This window comes from Coloeus monedula, assembly GCF_965178545.1.
Source record: "Coloeus monedula genome assembly, chromosome: 2".
Lineage (NCBI taxonomy): Eukaryota > Metazoa > Chordata > Aves > Passeriformes > Corvidae > Coloeus > Coloeus monedula.
In genome coordinates, this window is record NC_138782.1 from 5,532,554 (window position 1) to 5,559,843 (window position 27,290).

A 27,290-nucleotide genomic window follows, 5' to 3' on the forward strand; every position below is an offset into this window, starting at 1 on the left:
CCTGATTATATATCTCAAAATAAAATATTTTATTTTCCCTGCTCCTGACACACTGCTCCATCCTTCGTCTCCATTGTGTTGCTTTCTAGTTTTAAATGCTTGGAAGAATGGGTACCATGTGTTCATTTCACCTGAAGCTATGATGCTTCTGCTTAAATAACAGGAATCTCAAAATAAAATGAACTTCAAACAAAAACCCACTGAGCACACAAGATTTATTTGCTATAGTGTAAATATTCTGATCCATAAGGAGAAATTATTTCTGGGGGAAAAAGAAGGTCTTGAAGTAGTTTACTGTGATTTTATTAGGAAATTAAATATGAATATGCACAATTAAGCCTTTTTTTTTTTTTTTTTTAGGGAAAGGAAGACATTCTCTACAATGTGAATTTCTATGGAGTAATCTCTGATTTTCAAAAGGTATGCATTTTCTGTTCTTTGAACATTTTAATTCTGTTTTTTTACCAGGTTATTTACTTCAGGTTTAAAATACGGTTTACTGTTGCAATGCTGCACTGTCCGTATTAGTAGAATGAAAAATGTGTTCTGAAAAAGCAGCAGTTGGGGTTCATGAGAGGAGTGAAATTATTAGAAATTTAGGTCATAACTGCAAGTTCAGAGGGTGCTGTGCTCTCCTGAAACCAGATATCCTGACATTAAGGAAGCATGTGTGTGAGGTTGATCAGACACAGACAGATGAGGATATTCAAAGTTCTCAGAGCCCTCATCCTTTTGAAGTCTAACATTCTGGGAAGTGTGGATGAGTAGAACTTGTGTGTCCCCCAATCAGGCCCAATAAACTCCAGTGATAACCATTCCAAAAACAGCTGCAAAGGCAACTTAAGTGCTGGAGTTTTATGTGGTTCCAGCAGATTCTTCTCACCTTAAATTTGTGGAACAAGTTTTTACTTTTTTTTAGTACTCAGAGATGGGTCACTTGCACACCAATTTATATTCACTTCCTAGTCTGAGTGAAGTTTTATCCATTCTGCTGGCATAAAGGATTCTTACCCTATTGGCTTCTGCTGTCTGAAAACTACTTTTCCTTCAGAAGCACCAAGCTGGCACAAAATCCTAATTACTTTAGCAATCCAGGCCTTGAGCAGGCTCAAAAGGTTGTTGTGGCAAATGTTAGTTTCTGGCTAATCCTGACTGAGACCTCAAGCTTAGCTTAGGTGAGTTCTTTGATTCCTGTCCTACTGCACAGGAGCAGAGCAGGGCACAGACCTCATGCACGACTCTTCCTACTGAAATTTTTGGAAGTGATAATGATGAGATGGTGTATTTGCTTTTTGTTGTTCATCTAAAACCACACCTAAATTTGCCTGAGAATTCTGCGATGTCATCTGCAATGAAATCACGTGAGAAATCTCAGATGAGCATTCCAATTGCTGATGGATCTGCTTTAAAGGGATCTTTAGTAGGAAAATTTCAGTGCAGAAAAAGTCATTGACACCAAAGGATATGGTTGTGGTGTTGATCTAGAATTGTAGAATTAGAAGTAATGGTCCAATGGTTGTAGGCAGTGCTTTACCTATCCTACCTTGGCATTAGTCATTAAAACACACTTGTTTTCCTTGTTTTTCACTCCTGGATTGCTTGTTTATCCATGTAGTGTATGCCACAAGCATTTGGGAATCTGTTGCACTGTGACCCGGTGTTCTGTCACAGTTGGTTTGTTTATTTGTAACTGACAAAAATAATTCTTCTGTGGGCACAAGTACAGTTTAAAATAATTTAAAAAGAAGAAAATAAGCCTACGTTGGCCAGAAATAGCTTTCTTGGAAAGTAGAAACTTCTGTAAATATCTTCTTAGAGCAATGGTCTGAAAATACAGATAGGGCTGACTTTTTATCCAGGTGCAACAATAGGAATCTTACTAGTAAGAGACTTAGAATGAATTCCCATTAATGGCAGAACTGTTGGTTCATTTGTTAAAACTGATAAAGGAATAGGAGATGAATGAGTTTACCTAGAGTGTCTATTACATTTGATGCTTTCAGAATAAGAGTTAATAATAGACGGAAAAGCCACTTTGGAATTAGTGAAGGAAGTTAGGGATGTTGCTTTCTATTTTCCACTGGAAGCCTTTTTTACCCATTTAACCATAGCATGCAGAAGCATGTGCCATAGGCTTTACACACCACCCTGAAAGTCAAAGACCTCAAAAACTTTGTGAACAAAGGAATAGTCAATTCCAGAATTTCTGAATTTTTGAATTAAGTAAATATGAGGAGAACTTGGCTCAATAACATAACAAAAGTAGCCCCAGGCAGTCACAATTTGTACAGCCAGTTTTAGGGTCTGTGAACAGCATGCTGCAGTTAATACTGGTTGCATTGAAGATGACTGGGAGAGATTTTCTGGGTAGAAGCCTGTTAAAATATCATATTGTTAAAGATTAAGTGAGGCCATTCTGTGCTATCCTGTGTCTCATTACAGTGTGATTCCAGGCAGTATTTCTTCAGGAGATGAGGTCAGCCAGTGCGTCCTTAAAGGTTTATTCTGTTTACACAGTGGTGGGTGGGAGGACAGGGGTGTGCAAATGGGAGATGGTGCCTTTATCATAACACATCATTTACCTGTAATCATGTTCCCCTTAGGAGAGCATTAGTCATGTTATTGAATAATCAGGAGCTGCAGGAACTTTGACCCCTCTCCTACTCTGAAAGAGATTGAGCCGAAGAGAAGGCTAGCCAAAGAAAATCCTTTAAATAAACTATGGTTTCCAACACCGTTTAAAGGAGGGAGGGCTGAATCCCCGTTCAAGTTTGTAGTGTAAGACTGGGCATGATGTTCACTGGGCATTCCTGATTGGAATAATAATTAAAACAATGTACTGCTCATCACAGTTAGCTCATTGATTTTATTCATCAACACTTCGTAGTTGATTTTTATGGAAGTGAAATAAGATCCCTGTGGTATATTTACAGAATTGCAGGGTTTTTTTGTAAAGGACTGAGCCTGAATATTTGGCATGTGCATTTTTGGTCAAATTACCTGTGCCCCTGTGGGTACCTGTGTGTCACTGTATCTCTGAGTTGGAGAGCTAAGAGCAGCATTCCTTGGCCAAACCTTGATGAAGTTCTCTCTGTGTAATCTGCCTGCTACAATCACAGAAGTATTTTGCACTTGTTTTTCTTGTGCCAGTGTGGAACTCTCACACCTGCTGAGCATAATTTAGGATGAGTTTTAGTCCCAAAGTATTTGCTGCCTGCCCATTATAAGGGGCATGGTAACCGGTCCCAAAATGGAAGTGGCACTTTGTAGGGAGGAATAAAGAAAAGTTGCCCTTCTTGTTAGAGATCAAGGCCATTTGCTCAGATTGCTGTTGTCAAAATAAAGAGGTTTCCACTCCTAGCTTTAGGCTGTGTCTCCACTGGATATCTTCTTACTGTCCCTGATAAACACAGCAATTAATGTATTTTGTGAGGGTATTTTCTCACTGGGCTGGATTTTCTATCCATTTTAGCCATGAATCCCTTGTTCTCTTAATCAAGTCCATTGAATCCTACAGCCTATCTGACCCTTTATCCATGTTATCTGTGTCTTCTGGAAATTGAGTTCTTTTAGTCTGAAAACTTATCTGCTGTTCATAAGCAACATGCATAGCTTACTTAGGTGGGGTATACACGGAGTTTCCCTTCAGATGGCCAATGTTTTCTTTATAATAAAGTTCTCTTATTCTTAGCACATTTCTAGGTCAGGAATGCTTAAAATATCTTCGGTCATTAAAACTTGGAGTCAACAGTATAAAACAAAAATAGAGAGGCAAAAGAAAAACAAATGAAGCTTACTGCATTCAGATGAAGTATTGTTTTCCAAATATTCCCTGCTGCTTGTGATCATGTTGTTGTCTTCGTGCTTTCCTTTGGAAGACTGTTCTGTTTAATTACAGCTAAATCCAGCGTTGTGCAGACCTTTATGGTGAGAGAGGTGAGCATGGACAGGGCAGAAAATGCATGTAGTGGCAAAGGTCTCAGCCTGAGAAAGGTTGTTGGTTCAGAGAGGAGGCAGAGCTCTGGGAGCTAAAAAACAAGCGATAACAAAAGCATACTGATAATTTATGGCAGTTGTTACTGTCTCGGTTGTCATGTTCTCTGCAGTTGCATGTACATTTAAACTGATAAAGAAAATAGAGGCTGGGAGTGAGACTGGAGACTAATTTCTTATCCCTGTTCACACCAATAGCCTGTGTTAGGAGTGAAGCAGGGACTGAGCTGGCCCAAAAGCAGACCTGATGAATAACATTCTGAAAGGTCATTTCTGATCTGGAGAAGAGAAGGCTCCAGGGAAATCTTATTGCCACCTTTCAATATTTAAGAGGGTGTTAAAGAAAGATGAGGACAAACTTTTTAGTAGGATCTTTTGTGACAGGACAAGGCGTAATGGCTTTGAACTGAAACTGGTTATATTTAGGCTAGATATAAGGAAGAATTTTTTTTACAGTGAGGGTATTGAAAAACTGGAACAGGTTTCACAGTTAAATTGTGGGTGCCCCATCCCTGGAAACATTCAAGGTTAGGCTGGATTGGTCTTTGAGCAACCTGGTCACATTGAAGATGTCCCTGATCATTGCAGGAGCTGTTGGACTAGATGACCTTTAAAGGCTCCTTCCAACCAAAAGTATTCCATAATTCTGTGATTTTTTTTTTTATCTGAGTTTTCATTTTTTCTGCCAGAGCAGACATTAGTGGTGAAAGAATGAGTGACTGGTGGACTTCTGGAGAGGACTCCAAAGTTTATCAGACTGCTGCCTTAAATTGGTCTGTGGTAGGTCTGTCTTAAACCACGCCTGAATCATCAGACATTCTAATGCAGAAAAAGGGAGGAAACAAATCTTGGCTCCTGTAAATTTTAGTTGTTTATGATAAGAGTTGTCTTAGGCTGAGAAAGGTTGTTTTCTTTGTCTGTGTATTTCTTTAAGTGACTGGCTTGTAAAACTGTCCCCTGAAAGATTTATCTGCCATTCCCTTGGAAGGAAAGACTATTTGCTGTTTTTTGAAAAGGTTATGTAAAGAACTAAGTCATGGTGTTGTTTTATTCAAAGTTTCTATTTTATCAATGCCTGAAGTTAAACCTTCTTCTTTTAAAATGTGTGAAGACCTAGGTTTGTATCCAAAAATGCAGAGTGTGGGAAGAATGGGTCAGAAAATGAGAGGCACAAAATGGCACCTTGTACTGTTTGGCCTCAGGAAACCCTGAAGGAAGTGAAGTTCTTGCAAACCCTTTTGTTCTGTGCAGGTTTAGCTCTCTAAAACATGTTGGGGTTCTTTATGGCTTCCCCTCTCCCCCTTCTTTTCTTTTTTTCTGGTTGTTTTCTTAGTGGATTGAATTGGATCCAGGAGCAAACCAGAGCACAAGAGTCTGCTGTAATTATCCAGCATGTGTGTGTGTCTGGAAATGGAGAGAGTAGAATAGAAGGGAGTGGAGGAAGGAAACTCTTCCCTTTCTTGTTTCTCAGCCTACACGAAGTTGGCATGACTCAGTGCCCAAGCTGGAGGGCAGTGATGGCAGAGATGGTGAGTGACATTCCCATGTTCCCGAGGGATCCCTCTGCAGATAGATGAGTGGGATTTTTGGCACTGACTTCAACTGAGGCCAATTATGAGAGAAATGGAGAGGGAAAGAATAAGCAGAATGAGCTGAAAAGTATGGGGAGAGCTGCGAGATGAGGGAAGCAAGGTAGCAAAAGTGGGAAATGTAATAATAAAACTGTCAGATACAGGAAATACTTAGGTGGTGGGGAAGAAAGCAAGAGGTCGTGTGCACAGCTGAGTTTGGGCAAAATGTTGAATTCATTTCTGACTCTCTTCTCCTGTTGAAACTATCTGCCAAGACCTGCTATTGATACAGTGAGATTACTGGCCTGTTGGATGCTCTCTGTTAAACTAATATGTCTTCTTATGTCACATTAATAGTGCATTCATCTTTAGCCCTTATTGTTTTCTGGTGAAGCCAAAAAGGAAAATTACTAAATTATTGCCAAAAAATGCATTGTACTAAGAAAGATTTTTTTTTTTTTTCTTCTGGCATCTCCAACTACTCTAAACCCTAAAATTGTAGAAAATTTCAGAGGGATGTTTGCTCTAACTGCTTTTGTGGTCTGATATGGAGGAGCAATGTTTGGTTGAGTGTAAAAAAAAATAAAATATCTGTAAACAGATGCTAATCGAAGGCAAAACTCCACAGTATCTTATGGCGTTCCCAGAGCTTGCTTTTGTTCTACTGTTCATATCTTATCTGTTGTAATTATGCTCTTAAAATGAGTATTGCAGTAGAGAACAGGGAGTGTGTGTGTGTGTGTGTGTGTGTGATGGAGTCTGCCCTGCTGCAGCTGTTTACCCAAACAAGTCCCTTTTGATCACAATACCTGTGAAAACTGCAGTCTGAGAAGGTGGCATGTGCTGTTCCACATCAGAATGATTTCTTGGAGGTAATGGAAATACCTGTGGCAAATCGAATTTACATTCAAAACTTCATTTGTAATCATTGCTATTATGATTTCCTCTTTCTCTGTGCACATACTTTGGATCTACTAAGTGTAAATTTTCCAAACTCGACAGGTTGCATAAGCCAGAAAAGTAGGAAATAACTCTCAAAAGAACTGCTGCCAGATCTCTGAAGCACGTATTGAGTTGTTTGATCTGAAACACAATGTGTAAAAGTTGCTGTGCCAAGTTTTGAAAGGTACAGTATGTGGAGTGATGAGACTGCTGTCTAGTTATTTTCTGTACCCAAAGGGGAAAGACAGACAAAGAGGGAATGTTGTTTATTGCTTATTGACACACATGCCACTTTTCAGTTGTTTATATTTGAGCTGTTGTTTCTTCTTCTCAAAACTAATAAGACTTGTTAAACATCACAATGAAAAGCAGCAAGTAAATCTACTTAGATTTCATAACTGCACCTTTTGCTCTTTGATCTGTACCAGACTGAAAATTTGGATCGTAAACAAGATCACTATGAGGTCTTTTGCAGTCTGGGTTAGCAGTTGGGAGGACATCTCTGGAGCTACTGTAGACGTTACAAGTATTTCTTGTGTTGATGTATAAACTGCTTTTTCGAGATCTGCAGCACCCTTATCTTGGGCATTTGTACAGTTGGAAGACTTTGCCCATTTATGCTGGGTTTGCAGTGGGTGTTTTTATAAAGGACCTGACGATCAGATTCCTCCCTTACAAAGGAAGCAGCGCTTCACTCACCTCATTAAATCAGATGGGCAGACGTGTATCCAGCTCCTGGTTGTGAACATTTGGTCACACAAGCCAGTCTGCAAGTCATCTGGGTCCGTCTGCCTGAAAATTAGTTGGATTCTTTTTTTTTTCAGTACAGGCCTTTATGGCCTGCTTTTGTGTCAAGGCATTTGTTTTTAAGGATGTAGTAAGCAACTAGCTAGCTATTCTGAAAAATCTAAAAAATAAACTTTGTGGTTTTAAATTCTTTTTCTTCAGGCCCTTTTCTACATATCTTAATTGAACAATTTGTTGCCTGGATTCTATAGAATATTTTTTTTTCTCTTTAAGTTGTGTTTAAACAGAGTTGGTGAACTGAGAAGCTTACCCTTTTAAAATGTTAAGCAGTTTGAGGCAGTTTCCCGGTGCATGTTTTGAAGGAAATCAAAGGCTTTCCCCTGTTCATCACTGATGTATCAGCATGGAGGCTCTTCTGTTGTCACATACAATTTGGAAAGAGATTTTTCATTATCAAGACTTCTCTTTTCAGTGTTAATTTGTGCTGAATTTGCTGTGAAGGTGAGGCTGTGCTGGTGGGAGGGCAGTTGTTGGCCTTCTGCCCAGTCAGTGTGTTCAGCAGTTTTGGCTTGGCTGTGCTTTCCCTGTCCCTCCTTTTCCTCGCAGTGCACATGAGCTGGCAGCAGGTGACACAGGACAGCAGGTGACATGAGAGCAGGAAATGATGCCATGGAAGCCACTACCTGTTGCATTTGTGGCTGCAGCAGAAGGTGCTGAAGTCAGTATTATAAACCCAAACCCCAAGCTCTTTGACAGTTTACTGCTTATCTTTGCTGTGCTTTTTATTTTTCCTTAAGAACCGTGTCCAGAACATGAGGTTTGTTTCCTTATCTTGAGTATTTTTGCTGGCACTTGATGTGACTTGATATAAACAGTGTGAATTCAAGTCAAGTGGTTAAATGTTAAAACAGCTTCCCACATGTGTTGGTTTACTGTCGGGGAAAGAAATACAGCAGAAATGCTGTATTTGACCACTAATCAAACATTTATTATTGTTGAAAGAATGACCTGACAAGGATAGAGCTGGACTAAAATGTACAGGTTGTATTCCATGGAAGTGAAAAGCTTTATTAATATTTGAGGAATGGCTTTAATTAGTCTGACTGTTGGTAGGTGTGTTCATTTTCTCAATGTACATCTGATATAGCATTTTTCACCAACTTATAATTGGCAGTTTCCCATAGGAAATAATCATTATTGGTATTATAAAAGCACTTTGTATCTATCACATTTGGGAAATGAAAGTTTTGCAGAGGTCAGAATAAAGTGTGCCCCCAATTATGCTAATAACTCATACCAGAAATGATCCACCAGAAGGTTTAATAGCTTGGTAGTCCTCTCTAGATTTTCTGAGAACGGGAAGAATTAATATTACGTTTTGACACTTTACAGAAAGGTGAAAAAAGTAATCTTCCTTCTCTCTAGCTTTGGAAGTTTGTACCTGAGCGCTCTCAGTTGCTTGAGAATCTTGAAGGGTTGGGTGGGTTTCAGCTGGGATTATTTGGGGTTTTTACTAAGAATTCTTTTTAAAAGCATTTTGTTCCTCTTCACACTGAAGTCGGTATCTTTTTTTAATGATCCCCTGGTTGCAAAAGATAGCATGTTTTGACATTTGGAGTTGTCTGTAAGTTTGATTTGGAATTTGACAATGTAGTCTAATAGACTGATTCTTTTGCTAGATTGCTGAAATAATTTAAAATAATAACTTGATAGGAAATACTAAAAGTTGTTAAAAAACCCTCTTCAAAAAGAAAATTTTACTGCAAACTAAATTTTAATTTTGCTTTTCACCTGCCAAAAAAAGAAGAGAAAATTTCCTTTGAGGGGTATTGCACATCTGCATTCAACACCAAAGATTGGAGTAACTAAACCATCCAGAAGTTTTCCAAACATCACAACAAATGTTCAGGATATAATTAGTTAGAAATTATTGGATCCTGGGTTCTCTTACTTGTGTAACATGTCCATCAGACAGATTTCCTTAGAACCAGGAGCTATGTGTTGCTTGAAATGGCTCTTTCTGTTTGTCATTTTGAGGCTAAAACATTACTAAAAGGCTAGATGGAATAATTTACTCCTGAGAGTGATTATCCTTATACATCCACAGTTCCTGTGCATCTCCTGAGTTGTTAAAGAACCCATTAGGAGGGCAGACTGAAAGCTAACATTTACAAATGTCTGCAAATTGAATTATAAATGTGTCTGGTAAACAAAATGTTTGCTGCACTGTGTCAGCTCCACTTCGAGGTCTGGCTGTACCAGGTACATGTGTTCCGTAAGATACTTCAGGAAGATATAAAAGGCAATGCAATAAATAGCTCAGATCCACTCATCTCAGGAGTTTTTTTAAGTGCAGAAACATCTTTCATGGCATTCTTTACTTTAAGCTATTGTCCCTTTTGCAGTGAAGTGTTTTCTGTAAGCTTTACTTAAACAGAGATGCGGATGCTTTATTACTCCTTTTAGAGGAGCCATAAATGGGGAATATTGGCAAGTATGGCACTGAAATAGGAGGCTGTTAGAAATTTGCCTACCCTGATTTTATGGGCTGCACTAGGAAAGCTGCTGCTTCTGCTTTACTGGAGGTGTTGTTTTGCTGCTTGCAGCCATTAGGTATAGCAAGACTGCCTTCATAAAATGTCTCTTACGGGACTGTTCCTTTAGGACAATTTTTCGAGAAGCAGTGCCAGCAAGGCCTTTCTAGCACAAACATTTCTGTACTGAGTGTGTTCTGGTGCAGCTGACCACACGTGTAAGTAAAGAGAAGGACAGGAGCAGGCTCTTGGTGGATGTTAAACTTCAGTCTTGGTTTTGTCCTCCTGGGAATAGTTTCCTGTTTTGGCGTTTCTTTATTTTTCCATTGTCAGTTGTGATAAATGCTTAATACTAAGTGCAAAGACCCTTTGTCTCAGCTGGCTTTTTATACTCAAGTTCTCTCTACAGGCAAATTACTCTTCTTCAACTTAAACACCTCAGTTCAGTGAGGGGACATTATTAACTCCAGTCAAGCTGTCTTTACCTAGAAGATTATTTCTATGCAAATGTTGTGAAGGAGGGATAAAGGCAAATTTGTCAAACTTACCTGGTAGAACTCACACACATGAGATTCCATGAAGGATCCTGTTTTTCACAGCCTGCATGGTACAGTCCAAAACAAGTTTTCCAGAGCAAATCCTAAGTTGTGAGTATGGGGCACGCCACAGAAGGTAAAGTTAAGGTCCAAGAGTATTTTTATTCAGCATATGTAATGAAGTACATGGCAGTATTTACATTTGATTAGGTGTGCACTGCTCTCCTTACTCAGCTATGGTTTCATTAAACATTCAAAATGGTGTGGATTTTATTCCATAACTGTGTGAACAATTAAATCCTCTGAAATTTTTCTGACTGTCCTAATTATTTTTTCTTCCATCTGAAGCTTTGCTAATGCAGGTCTCATCACTGTTCACTTTGCCAGAGAGTCAGGTATGTCTCCTGATGGTACTTGTGCTTTTAGACCAATGGGGACAAAGTGATCCAGTTTTTCCTTCCTTCCAGGTACAATTATGGGTCTCAATATAATAAAAATAAAATGATTGAATATCTACAGAGGTTCATATGGCATATTTTCCATTTATTTTAAGTTGGGAAGCTAAAATATCTTAATTGACAATCCCATAAGGTTTATTTTTTATGAGCTCTCTTTTCTCTCTGCGGTTCTACATTTTCAGGGTATTGCTAATTCTGTAAATTTAGCTATCAGAGTATTGTAATTTAAGGCCCAATCCTTTTCACAGTTGAAAGAAAAAACTGAATGGTTTTATTGGAGTAGAATCAGATTTAAGGGGCAGAGCCTGAATAGTTTTTAATTATTCTAATCCCTGGACAGCTTTTCAGCCAGGACACTTCACAGGCACTAATAACATTTTCTATCAGTTGAGTTCCCCCTGATGTAAAATATAAAGATCATGAGTTTGCTGTATAGCCTGCTAACATCAGTGGGACTGGTTTTTCTAGTTGCATTAACAGGCTCTAGGAAAGAAACCATATAAATTTGTACTGTGGTGGTTTTGTGGAGTTTTTTTGCTTGTTGTTTTTTTTGACCTTTCTTTCCCATGGGTCACTTCAGTTTATTAACTTAGTTGGCGACTGTTGATATGATCAGGTCTTTTCACAAAGTCTTGCAGCTCCTGTGGCAGGTTGTGGTTGAAATGCTTTATTTTGGTGCCCGAGTGTCTCGTCTTCCTATCTTGTACTGATGCAGGAAAGCAGAGCATAAGAAGAGTGATGCTGGTCAATCACAGTGATGGTTTTCTTCTTAATAAGTAGTTAATTCTTTAACCAGGCAGGTGTTGCCATTCCCACTCCAGTTGTACTGAGCAATTTCAAAAAGTGGCAAAGTTTTGTTCATCGATCAGCAAATAAATATGAAAAGAAGAACTGTGGTAGAACACAGTACTGTGGTAATGGGTTGGGCGTTTGTGTGACTCTAATGTGCCAAATTAATATTTCCATTTCTTAAAAGACATGAAGAAATGTGTCTCAGGATCTTATCTTGAATTTAGCGTGGTTGCAGATAGTCTTGCTGTTCTTTTCTCCATTTGGCTTGAATGAGAAGAAATACTTATACCCTGCTTTTGTTTAAGAGAACCCTGAATTTGCCCTGTAACAGAAAACACCAATAATTGAGGAAGCTGTATTAGGTCCTCTTATTAGGTGGCAAAGGAGATTTTGTTCCTTTCCATGCATGTGCAGAAGGACAAAGAGAAGTTCCTTCCCTATGGCTTCTCTAATGAATGATAAATAATGCTAAGCAAGTCAGAATTTCTAAACCCTGTTGAACCAAGCAAATCATGTGGTCACTTCTTTTTTACTCTATTCTGCTTTTAGCAGGGGGTACAAAAGTAAATAACGTATTTCTTTGCTACTATGACAACAGATGAAATTCCTGATCTTCTTTTAACGTGAATGGGAGCATTGCTCTTCTAGTTTGGCATGCCAGGATTTCACCAGCTGTGCCTACTGGCTGCAGAAGTTCAAACGAATTAAAAGCTGATTCTATGTTACCATTGGGCTGGTGGTGCTGGAAGTAGTTCTTGGCCTTGTCATGGATAATGTGCTTTTCATCACCAGTGGATTCTTCTCTCTCATTTTTACTGACCACGTGCAGTCACTGCTGCTACATGATGGTTGTTCAGCCCTTTTGCAGCGAGATGCTTTCCCATACTGTACGAATTTGCTTTTTGAATTATGGGAGATATTACAGGCCACTCCCAGGGGTCAGTGAATTAAAGCATTCCTGCAGAATTGCTGAATAACAGGGTAGAGCAGTGTATAGGTAAACATCTTTTGGAGTCACTGGGGTAGATGTGTTGGACCACAAGAGTCAGTGTTCAGAGCTAAATTAAAGGTCAGCAAAACACAGAGTTCCTTCAGAAGTCCAAAGCACCACGTGTTTCAATCTGGTTTTGTTTCTGGAGACATAAAAAGACATGCTCCACACCCGGAAAAGTAGCAAAGAAACAGGATTTGCCAGCTAAAGGGTGTGAAAGGGAAACGCATGTATCTTATACCCCTTTATTTTGATTTTTGTGCTGATATTAAACATACAAGTGATTATGATGTACAATCTAACCATGGCATGTACCATTTTGTACAGAGGAAGGAAACATCCCTTTTTTTTTTTTTTTTTTTTTTTTTTTTTTACTGCTAATGATTAATGTTTCTTAAAAATAACTCAAACCAGAATACATCAAGTCTAAAATGGAAAGCTTTGAATCTCTTGAGTCGGTTGTCTCAAGTCCAGTTTCTGTCTCACAGGTAGGTCCACGTATATGTGTGAACAGCAGGTAAGGAAGGGCTGAAAATGAAACTTGTGCATCCTTATTGATGGAAGGAATAAATGCTGGTCTGCAAAGACACTGTTTATGTAGATCATAGGAAGAAGGAGGTTGCATGATGTAAATATATATGTATAAAAATGTGCTTGTGACCCATGATCTGTTTTTTTCCTCAAGGCCACAATGTGCATCTGAACTTTTGTGCATGGATAAGAGCCCTGGGGGTTATTGTGGTGCTGCTACCATCTCCTTTGCCATTTCTCTCTTTTCTGACAGATGGGAACATCTTTATCTCTCTCCTCAGTTTCCCTTTTCTTCTGCAGCAGCATTGAGTATGCTCTTTTCACAGAGGCTTCTTGGATAATGTGAGGCTGAAGGATATTTAATAATCAAAGAGGAAACGCTGAAAAGTTTTACTTCAAATAATCTTTGGCTAATATGGAAGAAAATGTGTAGTGCAGGCTTATCCAACAGAAGGAGCTGTAGCTGATCAGTTGTTAGGGAGTTTGATTTGGTGACTGATGGTTTCTACAGTATTTCAGTAGTTTCAAGGTATGATTTCTTAAGAGCTTCATTTGGCAGCACTTAAAAGTTCCCCCTTATAATGCATGAGAAGACAAAACCCTCTTGGAGGCTGGCCATAGGGTTTATTGTACACTTTTCATTTAGAAAGAGAAGTAAATTTGTCTGACACTATAAAAATCAACTTTGTGTCCTGTAAGCTGTTCCCTATTTGGTGTGGATGGAAAATTCTCAGTCAGTGGCAGGTAAGGTCAGCATGAACACAGCCTGCTCCCTAAATAATTTATCATTGATATGGTGTTTAGTTCTGTACAAAAAATAAACAGGGACATTCCTTTTTGTTTACATAGAGATTTAGAAATAGTTAGATTGCCCTTCATTCTTCTAGGTTTTATTAGAAAAGACATTGAAGACAAATAGAACAGTGACAAAGCTAATAATAGGTCTTTTATGGAATGTGACTTATTCTGCCAAACTAGAGCATTTTTACATCCTTGTGCTTTTAGGCTGACTCTTTGGTAAAAGTGGGAAAAGGGCAATACAGCCATTTGATTTAGATTTTGTTTCAGCTGTGCTGAGTCAGAGCTGCTTGTTGTTTTCTGTTAGCTCCATGGATAGTTTTTACTGTATTTTTATATTACTTGTTTTTTTGGAGTTGAGATGAACTGCTGCTTCTGCTTTTCCTCCAGTCATGAAACAACTCCAGAGAAGTTCTGTCCAGTTTGCATATTTGCTTTCTCATTGTTTGTGCTTGAATATGTTTATGTGCTCACCTGCAGTCACAGTTCTCATGTCAGGTGTCAAAAGGGACTTGGGTGTCCTGTAAACCAACAGGCAAAATGCTGGAGCCTCAGGAGCTGGGAATGGGGCCCACTTGTGCCTGTTGCTTTACCCTACAGGGTTTGGTTTATATCCTCACTGGCGTTATGCTCACACTGTGTGTATGAGAGATTTCACACACAAATATTTGCCTAAGCAATTTTTAAGAGAAAGTACTTCCAAGGGCAGGATGACAGCTCTTATCTTCAGAGTCCCTCCAGTGTTCCTTGCACAATAGGAACACGGAGCTGGCTATGAATAAATGAATGTCAGCAATTAGAACTGTTATTAAAATAGGAAGCTACTGTGACTGTGTTTTCTGCTCATTGTCTCTGTGCTAGCTGTTGATCCTAAAAGTAGTGCTCATGTCTGACAACTGAAAGCTTAATCCCTCTTGCTTCCTTTTGGTATTATATTTCATCCCACACAGCAGTGGCATCCCACAAACAATAATTGCATAGGAAGGAATGGTCTGCAGCAACAATAAGCACCAAAGTACCTATCCCCAGCCCATGCAGCTGTTTGGGAATCCTTGCAGTATGGTTCTGGATTGCCTTCCTCTCATCCTCATGAAGGAGGGATTCACCTTTTCAAATATAGAGCAGTAACCTTCTTCTCCCTCCTTCCACTTCTCTCAATTATCAGGTGTGCACTATATCTAATTCTAAATTAACTTGTCACCCTACATCCCATCTGTAGGGGTTTACAATTTTAAACCAATTGCCTTTGAGGTGACTTTATATACTGTTCCATTAACATATACATATCAATTCTAGGGCACTTACAGACTACGGAATAAAATCCCCTCTTGAGCAACACATCTTCAGGGAAAAGAAGTAGCTTGCATTTGATTTGCTGTTGAATGAGAGCTGTGATGTGTCAAAACCTAACATTGAGCAGGGCAGCTGAATGACTTGAATAATTGTTTTAATACAAGACAATTTAGGGTAATCTTAGTCTGGATAGTAAGTAAAAGATGGATTTTTTTCTTATCTTGGGAGTGTTCCATTATCCATGGATATTTTAGTACAATGTAGGAGAGAGTGAAACTGTACTTCCCTGAATTTGTGAGCATATGCATGACCACCCAAGGTATTGAGTTATCCATGAAAGCCTTTCTACATTCATTTTATTAAAGAATTACATCCATAAAATGATGGGAGCTTAGATTGTATATGGGACTGTTAAGCCCCTCGATTTTGTGTTGGGCATCAGGTTGTTATCAGTGGCATGATTCAGAGAGTGGCACTGCTGGGCTCACACTGTCTCAGCTGCAGGAAGTGCAGTATTCCCACTTGGCTCATGGTCCAGAGGCTGCTGTCACCTGGAACAGGAAGGAGCTTTCTGTGGCTGGAAAAAGCACTGTTCAATTTTATAGTGCAATCCAAAGTCTGTGCTTCATTCTTTATCCTGAGGAAAATGGCATTAGTGGTGTGATACAGAAAAGTCACTTTCCTTGGGAAAAGACATTTTTCTTCCCTTTTCATGCTGCTACAGTTGTATTCCTGCCAGCAAAGATGAAGTGATTTGGCTTTCCAGAGGTTGTGACATAACTGATAGTTTCTTTTACAGCAAAGGAGAGCCTCCCTTACACTTCTGTGACAGAAGAACTGAGACATGAATAACATGAGTACCAAAAATCGGCAGGTCTCTAGCCCAGTCCCATTAGCCTGCAGGCATCTGCCCCTGGCAGGCTCCCTTTTAAAGGAAAGGCAACTCAGTGCTGAGGGGTCACTTGGAAACGGCAGCCAGGAATGGGGAACTGCAACAGAGGCAAGGAGGAGATGCTTGTGAGGGAAGGTAGGGAAGAGAGGAAAGCGTTGGGCAGAGTGACGGCAAGGGCGATGGCAGCTGCATCAAATACCTGTGTGTTTGGGTGGTAAGAAGACTGGAGATGACTTACCCCAAAATAGCTACAAGGACCTGAATGCAGATCAGCCATAATTTGAACGTAATTTTCAAGAATTTATTATGCAGGCCTTATTTTCAAAGACAAATATAGGGAAATGCTGTATCTTGGGATCAAAGGGAGTAAAGTGCAGTGAAATGTCAGGTTATTGTCTCAGAGAGAGAGAGAGAGACTGAGCCTCCAAGGCAGACAGACCACGCAAGGTGCCAGAGGCAAATCTGCAGAATGAACTCAGGGAGGCTCTTTAGCTCAGTGATGGTGGAGTATTTTCCACAGCTGTGCTGTAATAGCTGCAGTGTGGATCTGGTTTTATTTTGTGAAGGGATAAAAAGGCAACCAGGAGGTGGCAAAAAGAAATGTAAAAATGGTAGAGGAAATAAAGCTGAACCATTTTAGAACTCAATTTTTTTTTCTCTTTTCTCCTTTTTTTTTTTTATTTTTTAAAATGTCAAGAAATAAATCAAAATATTCTTTCAGTTAATTGCAGTGTGTATCACCCAGCTCCGCCTGGCAGAGAAGGGTGGAGGTCTGGTAAAACTTTGGATTATGGCTCAGCTCTCCTGGCTGTTTCCTACCTGATTGCTATGCTGCAGTCACTAAGGCTTTGTCTAAAAATCCTTTCTCATGCTATTTCTTTGCTTATGGCTTAAGGAAAGTAAAATCTCTGACCATACAAATGTGCTCCACATAAATCCAGTGTGCACAGCAAAGGCAGTCAGTGAGAGAGAAGTCTTGCATTCTTGGTATTTGCTTATTTTTAAGTAAATGCATCTCTTGGACTGGCATTCGCCTTTGTGCTTGTGGATCCAAGCAAAAATGCCAACTCTTCCATGACACAAGTGTCTGCAATACTTAAACTAATAAAAAAGCCAAACCAACAAAAGATTCTAGAGTATATGTTGCTGCAATATTTTTATTTTATTCTTCCCGTCACTCTATCTCAGAAAAACCTTAACAATGAAACACATGCTATCCATTGAAGAAAAGGGTTCTAAAAAGTAAATGACTCCCACCTTGGTTTGATTTCCTGCCCTACTGCCCTGAGTTGGATAAGTTGTATGTTGCCTAGATGGACTACAAATGCTTCATTCTAGGAGGGAGAAGGAAAAATATACAGAAATTTTTGTTACATCTGTCTGTATTTTCCTTGTGTCTGTCTTACCTGCAAATAGCACCCATCCATATGGGTATATAGAATATATAACTGTAAACAACACATTCAAAATATTTATAAAATAAAATTATAAAAACTTAGATAAAATAAAAATTACAAATGGGGACTTGTATAGAGTTACGTGCATAGTCGTAGAGGTACCCTTCTAGAATACAGGAAAACCCCATCTTCAGGCAGGAGGGAACAAAAAAGAAAAACCCACCAAAATATCCAAACAGCAAATAAGCAGTTGTTCCATTTTAGAACAAAAGTAGTCTGCGGAGAATGTAATGCAACAATTCCAATGTTTATTTTTAGTAGTTTCAAGATTGAGTTCTCCATGCTCAGGGACTGAGGTGAGCTCTCCCTATTGGAGCTGCTGAATCCAGCCTGGGACCTGGAGGCTGTGCCTGTCCTAGACTGAGAGGGACCACTGGAAACATTTTATGGGTGTTGGAGGACACCAGGCAGGTTTGCTTTCATGGGAGGTTGGTTGTTAGGCACATGAAAACTGTGCTTGAGGCAAAACTTGCTGACATTGACTTTTTTCTATAAAACACTTTGATTTTTCAGGAATTGTCACGTGACTTTGGAAAAGTATCCTGGTCAGAACACACAGTGTGGATTCCATGTGCAGCCTTGCTGGCTGGATGGGCTGAGAGAGACATGACCTAGCCATGGTTTTCCTCAGCTTCTGGAAAACTGCAAAACCTAGGAAGCCAGTAATGTTTCAGACCAAACTGATGAAACCTTTTATTTCTCCTTAGTAACATTTAACACACTGTAAGTCCCCTTCCAACTGGTAGCTTTCAGCTTTGCCCTTTCTATTTATCAGAAGGCGACCACAAAATAAACAGTGGTATTTTTTCTGTCTTTCCCCGGTTTACTTTGTGCATTAGACAGTGCTCTGCAAATTATAGCTCCACTTTTTCTCTTGAACAGTCAGTCAGGCGTGTTCCCATTTCACTTGTGCTGGAGATCCGTTTAAAGGTTATTCAGTCCTAGGAGAGAGAAGTATGTGTTAAAAAAATAGAAAAATGAAATAATAAAATGAATTGCTGAGGGAGAAACAGGGAGAGGACAGTAAGAAGTTTCTTGGCTTTGTTTTGTTACTTGCTTTCAGATCGGTAATGTTCTTGTTTCTAATGTTTTGTCCATGTCACTTACAGCTTCATGGAAAGTCATAATGAAAATAACATGAAATTTATGCTGGATCTAAATGTAAGAAATTACTCCTTACTGGAATAGCAGTTTGGACGGAAGGTGAATCCTCCAGTTATTGGGGGCTGTGGTTAATTAAACTGGCTCTTAAAAATGAGGTGTCCTGCTTAGTGTGATGCATTATTTGTGTCCTATTTCAAGAGCTTGCTGCTTTTGTTTCTTTGTTTTCTTCCCCTTCCTGTTCTGTTGGGGTGTGGAACTGAATCAAGTTTGGGGATAACTTTTTGGTAGCAAATGGAAAACAAAAGGCTGAGATGCTGATGTGTTGTCTGAGGGAAATGTGAGAAATTTTATTTATAAAGGTGGGTTTCCCCAGGTGCCAGAATATATTTGGAAGGGGTGTGAAATACCTCAGTGCAAAGAGCTGGCAGTTCTGTGTATTCTACAGATAAATTTGTAATTATTTGTAGGCAGTTTTTCTGTTCAATAAGCAGAGTTGAAATCTATAGAAAGAGGAGAAAATAGATATGGGAGGGAGCAGCGTATTCCAGCACAGGAAGATGTTTTGAGGTGTTAGCAGGTATTAAGCCTTTTATTCCTGGTGCTACCACACAGCTCTGTGTAAGGAACAGTTCTGATTTTTCACTCTTACAGTGAATTATAGTGCAGGCTTTAAAGGATAGTTTCTTGGTCATGACCTGTAACATTTTTTTACTGTAAAACTGAAGATTAATCTTGGTTTATTATGTGTTATTTTTTTTCTTTCCTTATTAGTCGTTTAAATTTTGGTAAGTTGAGAGGGCATGGAATTTTGCCAGTGTTAATGAGATACAGTTTTCAATTTTAGTTTGGGAACTCAGCAAAAGCAATTCATGGAAATATTGTGGTTTTTAAGTATGAATAGTGACTGTTTTGCATTATTTAGATGCTGTTTCATACTGCCCAGCTCAAGGAAGGACTCAAATAATAGGATTAGCAGTAGATTTATGGAGGAAAAATTGCTTCTTTTAAACATATAAACTTGTATAAAAATGAACATACACATCTCTGAGACATGCTTAATATTTATTGTACAATTACATAAGTTTAACGTTATATTTATTTGTTTGCTTTAATAAGATTTGCTTCATATTTCTTTGTACTAAGATGTTTCTCTTGGATACATCAGCTCTTTTCATTCTTCTTGAGTAAAAAAAATTGCCTTTCTGATAGCATGCTAATAAGCGATTCTCTTTTTGATTTGTTAAATGTAGTAATGTACACTATAAACACCTCTACTGTCAATTTAACGTTGAAAAGGGAACAGATATCAAGGTTTGTGACAGGTACATGCAGCTGTATAGTTTCACTTCTTGTAAACCTTGATTGTACTGCAGCACAAATGCTTTATGAATATTTATTAGGGCACTGTTCAAGCCTAGCCAGTCGTATTCCTACACTTTGTATATTTGTAGGATATAGGAAAAGAGGACAAAAAGATCCTTCTCAATACATTTCTGTATTAGTGGAGTTACGTCAACTCAAGTTGATGAATGTTTAGTTTTCAGCTCTTCGAGAGAAGCGTAGTTTTTCCCAGATCAGTGTTCACAGTAGTTTATTGGTTTTTAAAATAAATAAATACTAATTAATCTCGCTAACATCAAAACCTAAAGTATTTCATTCCCCTCAGAGGTTTTAAAATAGGCCCTTAAATGTATTTTGTTCAATGGATGATTTTACAGGAAGAGGATTTGGTTTGTTAAATGTCATGCAGTGTTATTTGTGGGATTGTTTGCATTAATGGCGGTGTGAGTAACAGCTTTCCTGAATTTATTCCTGTGTTTGCTTTTGCTGAATCAGAATTTAATAAGCTCAGTCTGTGGAAAACTGTTGTCAGTCTCACTTTTGGGCTTTGTTAAGAAGCCTGTGCTTATGAAAATAGAGATAAACCTTCTGTTAGTCAATGAGGAACATTTGGGAAATGAAGAAGTATGCAGCAATTTTCATCTGCTCTTTTAACTATGAGCTAAAAAAAGTAGAATAGCTCTGAAAAAGCTTTAAACTCATACCTTTTAAAAGGACTACTGCAAACTCCGTCTTCTCTCACCTTTACTGAGTCCATGCATTTTGCCTTTTGAAGTAAAATGCAATATATTTTTTATTATTTTATCATTTGTAATTTTATTATCTTTTATTTTTTTGTTATTTTTCTTTACCCCTCCCTTTTCTACAGTGAAGGGATGGTTTCGTTCTGGGTTTGTTTTTTAAACATTGATTTTCAGAATTTAAATTCTGCCTTATATTTTAAAAACAATGCTACATGAAGGTGGGAATGCAGTGATAACCTGATATAACATAGTTTATATCAGTAAGAAATATAAAAGAAATGTGAACTGTAATTGCAGTCATCAAGTGCCCATTGCCATTGTAGAGGAAGAAGAGCTGGCACAGTCTTTGCTGAGAAGCTCCCACAACTTCTGACAAAAGGCTTTTCCAGAAGCAGGGAGTGTTTGTTCTGTGGTTCAGGTCATTCAGCTGTTCCTTCTCAGTGATTAACTCAGCTCAGTCACTGCTGAGGAAGTTGATTGAGAACTGCAAACCGTACCTTGTTTGACCTTTGTGTTCCTCTGTGTGAAAGGGAGGCTTTAGGAAAGAGCTGAAGTTAAGCAGCTGAAGTTTTGCAGAGCATGGTAAACAAAGCCATCTTGTTCTGTTCCTTCTCCCCAGCTAGTACCTTTTTTTTTTGGTGAAATCAGCTCATCTATAGAGTAGAATACCTGCTGCAAATTTAGATGATCTAAAATCAGTAGTTCCTGCTAACTCCCCCAAAACAGAGATGAAAAACCAGATACTGTATCTCTCAGTTCTGAATTTAGCCCCTTTTTTGTTGGTTTTTTTTTTTTTTTTTTAAAAAGGGGCTCGTTTTACATGATTACTAACACACCTATGAAGACCAGCCTTTCCCAGGTTCTGCTCATGCACTCTGATACATGGGATGTAGTTTTGTGCCTGCTCATGAGGAGGAAGCTCTGTGCAAAGGCCAGGCAAATCTGCCTTTGGTTAATCAAGCTGCCCTTGGTGTCAGGGCAGCAGCTGTGCACTGGGACCAGCAGAAGGCATTTTTGAAATACTTTCCTCGAGAGCCTCAGCCCTGTGAAAAGGAAGGTTGCTTCAGCTGCTTTGTACATGCTTAATGTCAGGAAGAGTTGAGGAAATGCTGTGTGACCAGGGAGGTAGTAGCCTGAGAGCACTGAATTGTTCTCTTATTTATATCTAATATTGTTGCCAGTCCACGGGTGCTCGCACCGGGCTGCTGTAACACCCAAGTAGGTCACTTCTTATACCTAAACTGCTTAACAGCCTTTTTAGGGTCAAGTCACATTGGCTGATGTAATACAAAATTACACCCTTCTTGGTTTAAAGCAACAACAACACTACGACTACTACTACTACTAATATTTTTGAAGTATTTGCTTATTAAGGAATATATTCTTTAATATCTTTACTTTTCTCTCTCCCCTTAAAGCAAAAAAATGTTAGCCCGTATCTTCAGATGGCATAAACTTCAGTAAAATTTCTAGTTTTCATCAGACATGCATCTGTTCTTTCCCTTTTCCCTACTTATGAGGGAAGATATTTATTCTAGCTGTGCTCTCATATAATTACATTTCCCTGGTATTCAGTGGGTAACAGCAGCTGCCAGTGATCACTTATAAAATGTTCCATATGAGTTAATTTCTGTAGTTAACTTACATGGTGATTTTGTAGTAATTCAAGACCTTATACTGTTTGCTGGTTTTATTTTCATTTGACTTTAGAAATTATCTTTTCATCTCTACTTTTGGTTGAATTGAAGAATGGCACATCAAAGGAACATAGTCATAAGAGCTTAAAAAAAGCCCTAATCCTCCACTCTCCTGAGCCTTCTGTATTTCTCTCCCTACATTTTTGTACTATTTAGGAAAGAGCTGTGACTGATACTAAGCTTTTTGTGATTAGTGACATTCTCAAGTACTCATTGCTGCACTGATTGAATTTTGTATTGTATTTGCCTTCCAGTAAAATGCAGTATTTCTAATGATTTTATAATTTATTTCATTGGGGAAATGAGGTGAAACTTTGCTGGAACAAGTTAATTAACATGTGTAAAGAAAAGCTCTCAACATTTCTTTTTTGGATGCAGAAGTTTTTTCATTTTAAAAAGTAAACTTACAATGCAGTGGATGTTTTTAAGAATCCCTTCAGTTTAAGGAGTATATTCTAAACTGAGATTTCCACAATTTTAAACTCCAAAGGTACCCTAAAACCTCAGGAGCTGCGAGAGAGAAATGGGAGAGAAAATGTTTGCAGAAGGTGGCATAAAACCAGAAGTTGGTTGGTGCATGAGTTAAGCAGAAATGAAGTATTAAGTTGCCATCCAGAAGAAAGGGCACATAAATGGCGATGTTTATGTGCACAGAGAAGTGTAGATACAGTTTTAGGAGATAATGCTGTCTAGCTCTACAGGTAGGATTTATCTTGCCTGGCTTTGGCTGCCTAAAACAAGGCATCTGTTTAAACTGTTGTTTTGGCTCATGAAGTCACAGGAGAGAATAAGGCATCTTTGGGGGAATGATTCATCTGCCTTGTTTCAGACAAATACCCTAGGACGTTATGACTTGTCCTCTGGAGGTGTGGCATGGTGCATTGATTAGAAAGCCAGACAGATAACTCAGCTTGGGCACAGAGCTGAGGTAGGGGGGAGCCATTCCAGCTGCATTAAAGTCGTGTTCCACCTCTCATTTTCTCTGCAAAGCTAACCCTGCAGTTAAGGGGATTTGTAATTCTTTGTTTTTACAGTTACCAACCTTGTGCTGTTGTCCAGGGTTTACAGAGAATCATTTTTCTCTTGTGCTGTTGTTTTAGTTCAAGTAGTTGCTTTTACAATTGTCAAGTGCACAAAAAAAAACTACTTATATTGAGGTGATGCAGTGTATGATCTGTTACTGAATTTTGTTCAATGTTATATAAATTAACACCTTGTGGTTTATATAATTAGCAAATGGAAATAGTAGGTATTTATTTTAGTTCTAGAATAGCTGGAAAAGACTTTATTTGATTTGGTTTTTTCTAGACAAGCAGATAAAACTAACTGAAAACCATACTAACACAGCTTTGTTCCTCAGTGACAGTGTCTGCAAAAATATCCATTTGGTCTTTATCCTCAAACATCAAAATATCATCTGAGGCTATTCACTTGTCTGTGGCCTCCATAAATACTGTAACAATGAAGGGGAGAGAGCTCTCTGTCATGTTCCTAATGGATTAAGAATTTATCTCAGTTTTTTGATGAGAAAGGTCGTGATTACTCAGATTGAACAGAAAGTCATTCTAAAGGTTACAGAACAGGAACCAAGTCTCAGCAATGACACAATAGTCTCTTGGCCTTTATATAGTTTGTAATCATGTCCTGCTTATTGACCTTTGCAGATTAAATTTTATTTTAAGTCTCAAAAATTAATACCTTCTTTTTATTATATAAAACTGTCATAAATAGAAGACAGCACAAGTGTTATGCCTCACACAGTTTGCTGATATGGAAGGAAGCTTTCTTTTCCCTCCATCCTGCTGCTCTGCAGGCAGCTGTCCGCTCATTGTGGTGGGTCTGCTGAAGCCTTTCAGCCTCAGATGGGTGGGAGGGGACCTCGGTTCTGCTGCACTCTTTGAGTGCTGGTCTGTGTTCAGGATCCACAGCCCCTTCATCTCCATCCCATCTTCCTTGCCCACCTGTGGCCTGCTCGGCCTCATCCCTTGTTTTTAGAGTGGCCCATTGGGATGGGAACAGAGAAGTGAAGGCCATGTGTTTTCAGCTCCTCCTCCCACCTAGCACCACATGAAGAGCCTGGTCCATCTCCTCTAACACCACTGTAGGTACTGGTGGAGCTGCTGTTGGGTGTCCCCTACCCCACCCTTCCTCCAAGGCACACAAGCCCTGCTCCCGCAGTCTCTGCCCCCAGGGAAAGCGCTGTAGTCCCTGGCGCTCTCATGGCCTGTTGCTGGGCTTGCTGCAGCTGGTCCAAGCCTTCCCCGTGTGCAGTCCCAGATGTGGCCTAACAAGCACTGAGCAGGAGGAGGTAAAACCCCTGCCCTGCCCTTTAGCTGTGGCCAGGCTGCTGCTGCTGCTCTCTCCTGCCAGAGCACGCTGCTGGCTCGTGCTCTTCTCGCTGTTTGCTGCCAGGACCCTCAGTCTTTTCTGGGAACTGCTGAGCCCAACCACCTCGTTGTTTACCCACCTAATTGGCCACTTCTCCAGATGTAACATCCCAGCTGGATAGAAGGAGTGGGCCCGGCTGTTCATTAGCTAATAAACTTTGATTTGTTTTCTCATATTAGCATTAAACTTGTGCAAGCCTTGTTTGACAGTGAAACCTCATTCTTGCTTATTCATCACTCCATTGTAAATGGCTGAAGTAACCCCCAGTTACAGGTGATTTGCTGATATTCTCACAGCCTCCTGACTCCCATGAGAATATGGTACAGGTGTTTATGTTCTTTCCATGCCTATATCCACAGCCTGCTGCAGACACTGGATTTTCTCTTGCTCCTCTGACAAGAACGGATGAAAACTTTGCTTCTCAGGAAGAAGCTTTTTCTCAGTGTATGTTGACCATCACATTCCTGTGAGCAAAGTGAAATCAATAAGAATCCTCATCAATTTCGGTAAATCTCACTGGTTTCTTAAAAGCAGTTTAAAAGCTAACTGATTTTTCAGTCTTTAGTATTCAAGATTTGAAGTGGAAAAGCAGTTATTTGCATATTGAGAGGGTGCAGCATTTAACTATAAATGGAAAGGAATGAATTGCTGATGATCACTGCTAGCATTTTTAGTTGTATTTTTGTGTTGAAGGCAAACTATGCTCATAACAAAAAAAGCTGAACTCAAAGTACTTTGCTTTCTCTTGAAATACAATGCTGTATAATAATATCAGGGTTTCTTTGTCTAACTTTCTCATTTGGTTTTCTGAAACTTCAGAGACTATCTGAACAGGGAGAATTTATTAAATAGAGCATTCTGTACTGAGGTTTTTAGTGCAGTGCTGCACATCCATATTGGTATGATCTAGAAGGGAGTATCTAGATGGGATTGTAAAATGGAATAACTGCAGTAGTTCAGAGTAAAGCCATTGTTTTGTGAAATCAGAATAAATAAGGGCTGTATGATTTTCCTGTGAAAATCAAGTCCCAAAGGTTGGTTAGAGGTAATATGGGGGCAGCCCCACCTCCTTCCCATCTATCATGAGAAGCCTTTTTTTGGAGGGGAAAGATGGTGATCCCAAAATAAAAGCCCTTTTTATACAACCACTTGCTCCTTCTGCAGAGAACTGACTCCACTGTTACTTTATTGCTGTTACCCCCTTCCATCTAGAGGTGGAAATATTTTGAGCCCTCTGCTTGTATCTACAGATACTTACCAACTCTATTTTTTCGGCAAGGGCTTTTTCAGAAGCGTTGAGAGCTCCTAAAATTCCATCCAGTGCTTAACATGAGGATATTCCTGTTACATTTACTGGAGCTTTTAGATACAAATAACTTAACCTGTGTGGGAAAGTCAAATAGGTTCCTTTGTCACAGAGCCTGAGATCATCTGAATAATTTGCACAACCTTTTGGATGTTTGTGTGCCCCACGGGTTTTACATACATGACACAGTCTGGCGGTAATTGATGGGAGTGCCTGCTAAGGGCTGTAATGTACAAGAGTTGCGGATGATAGTTAAAATAGTGCCATAGAGCTGAGGAAGCTGAAGTCTTTTGTGAGCAGTAATTAATTAAAGCTCAAACCAGTCCCATGAGATGGCATTATCCCCTGTTTTACAGATGGTGGAACACAAAGGATAAGTGTTTTGTTCAAGGGTGGGTAGCCAGGCGTTGTCAGATCAGAGATTAAACCCCAGACCTCCTTTTTATAGGACCATGTTCTAATCCACTTTGTGCTTCCAGTGCTTTGAAATTTGCTGATACTTATTCTGTAAGGCAACTTTTTCATCTCATTTGATCTCTGCTGTATGAGATGATTCTTGGGAAAAAATGGGGCATTCCATCGATCTGCTTTTGTTGTAAGTCTCCAAAAGGGATTAGGTTATAAATTCTGTCCCTTTAGTACTGTCCAGGCTAACTCTAAATGTAAGCACATCCTTTTCTCTCAGATCACAGTATTTTATGCTGGTGCTTTGCCTGTAAGAACTAGAACAAGATTAAAATGCCACATTTTCTTCTTAGTGTGGCCATTGGGGATGGGGTGGGAGTGGGTGTTCTGCTGCTCATATAGAGACAGCATCAATGGGGGAAGATGGGAACAGAAAGACTTTTGAGCAGTTCAAGTGTCATTTTAAGCAATGTTGCTACTTAAAACTTCTGCTCGTGGTTGTATAAAGAGTTCCTCCTGTTGGAGGTTGAATGATGTCAAAGACTTTATCTCTGTTTTGGCATGGGGTATCACACAGCAGCTGAGGCTCTTTGGTTTGTGGGATTTTTCCAAGTGAAAGAGGGAGCACATGTTCCAGTAGGAATTTCAGCACTGGCGTGTGTTTCCTCTGGAGGTGATGAGGATGTCGTGTTGCGTCCGGAAGGCAATCTGGAATGCTGCCCTCATTGAATTTCTTTGCAAGTCTCAGTGAATGAAATCATCTGCTTTCTG

The 27,290-nt window shown here is 39.3% G+C and overlaps 1 protein-coding gene across 1 annotated transcript in view; it reads left to right on the top strand.

Annotated features, from left to right (window-relative positions):
* PLCB4 (phospholipase C beta 4) overlaps nucleotides 1-27,290 on the top strand; it is a 186,659-nt gene that overhangs the window by 19,278 nt on the left and 140,091 nt on the right. The window contains exon 2 of the mRNA XM_082276996.1: nucleotides 361-420. The gene's annotated coding sequence lies outside the window, so the exon portion shown is untranslated. The remainder of the gene's footprint in view (nucleotides 1-360; nucleotides 421-27,290) is intronic.